Source organism: Cucurbita moschata, unplaced genomic scaffold (assembly GCF_002738365.1).
Source record: "Cucurbita moschata cultivar Rifu unplaced genomic scaffold, Cmos_1.0 Cmo_Scf00099, whole genome shotgun sequence".
Lineage (NCBI taxonomy): Eukaryota > Viridiplantae > Streptophyta > Magnoliopsida > Cucurbitales > Cucurbitaceae > Cucurbita > Cucurbita moschata.
This window is the reverse complement of record NW_019268615.1, coordinates 193,395-195,197: the sequence shown is the minus strand read 5'-3', so window position 1 is coordinate 195,197 and position 1,803 is coordinate 193,395. Positions and strand designations below refer to the sequence as shown.

General features: G+C 35.1%; 1 non-coding gene across 1 annotated transcript; it reads right to left on the bottom strand.

Moving 5' to 3' along the window:
* Positions 1–974: 974 nt before the first annotated feature.
* TRNAC-GCA lies at positions 975–1,046 on the bottom strand. The gene has a single exon. It is a non-coding gene; the product is annotated as a tRNA-Cys (tRNA).
* Between the last annotated feature and the right edge of the window lie 757 nt (positions 1,047–1,803).

Below are 1,803 nucleotides of genomic sequence, written 5' to 3'. Positions count from 1 at the left end.
TTTAAAAAAATTTAGATAACTACCCTATAGGTATAATCGACCTATTATCCTTCCGCTAATAGGACAAAAGGCAACGTTACTATGTGAAACTAGTTTCATGTCATTTATTCAAAAATAAGGGTGTTAGCATGCATTTGGAAATGAACCCATATTTAAAAAATTTAGATAACTACCCTATAGGTATAATCGACCTATTATCCTTCCGCTAATAGGACAAAAGGCAACGTTACTATGTGAAACTAGTTTCATGTCATTTATTCAAAAATAAGGGTGTTAGCATGCATTTGGAAATGAACCCATATTTAAAAAAATTTAGATAACTACCCTATAGGTATAATCGACCTATTATCCTTCCGCTAATAGGACAAAAGGCAACGTTACTATGTGAAACTAGTTTCATGTCATTTATTCAAAAATAAGGGTGTTAGCATGCATTTGGAAATGAACCCAAAGACAATGATACTATGCGAAACTAGCCTCAAGATGCTTCCTTAACTCTTAGGGGCGGTAAACCAACCGTTCCTTCACCCAAGACCCATGGACCAACTCCCAACATGGAAGGGATAATCTAGAGAATCATTCCAAGAACCATGAAAATGTTCTTGGAATAGAGTTTATAGGTGCATAGTACAACCTAAGGAAAATGGTAAAAAAAAATCAAAATGTTCTTGGAATAGAGTTTATAGGTTCATAGTACAAAATAAGGAAAATGTTAAAAAAAAAATCATTTTAAAACATCAAAAATAGTTGGTGTTGTTTGTCTAGGACAACTAGTCTTAGTTACATGAAAAGATATGGAAAACATGAAAGATATGGATACTACACTCTTTCTTAATGATATCTTGGTTCTTGTCCGAGAATAGTGGCCCTTAGGTTCTAAATACATTGGTCTTAACCATGTTCATAGTGGGTACTCTTTTCTTAATGATTTCTTGGTTCTTGGATACCACACTTTGGTGTCTGTTCAAAATAATCGGGCCCAACCAGATTAGAACTTGTGACCTCTTGATCTGCAGCCAAATGCTCTACCACTAAGCTATGGACCCATTTTGCAAGATTTCAACCTTAGTGACCCCTTCTACAGAGTCTCAGTCCAAAAGTGTAAAAAGTGTCTGTCCAAAATAAAAGGGCCCAACCAAGTTCAAACAGGTGACCGGTCAAATTCTCTACAACTGAGCCATGGATCCATTTTGTAGGATTTTAACCTTAGTGACCCCTTAGACATAGTGTCGGTCCAAAAAGTGTAATAAATTTTTATCCAAGATAGAAGGGCCCAACTAGGTTCGAATTGGTGACGTCTTGATCTGCAATCAAATGCTCTAACATTGAGCTATGGACCTATTTTGTATGATCTCAACCTTAGTGACCCCTTCTACAGATTATCGGTCCAAAAGTGACCCTACCGAATCGGCTATGGACCAATTTTGTATAAATTGGTGGATTACCTATCGGGAATTAAACACAGGTCGTTAGATTCAAAGTCGAAAGTACTAACCACTACACCATAGAACCACTTGTTAAACTTTATTTTGGCAGCGATTTTGATAAACGTCAACAACGCTGGATTTTGCAAAGCTAGAGGTCATAGTATCCTTACAAACTTTCAAAAGGTGTTTTCAACTTCTTTTATAGGTAATTGAACTTTTGAGTCCATGCAAATGATTGGTTGGTTTAGTATTATCGGGCACATTTAGTTTAAAGAAAATTTTTTGTTTGAAACAAGATTATTCCTTCTTTTTCTAAAACTAAATTTGACTCTCCAATCGATTTTAAAAGTTTTGTTAATTAAATTTTCTTTAAATT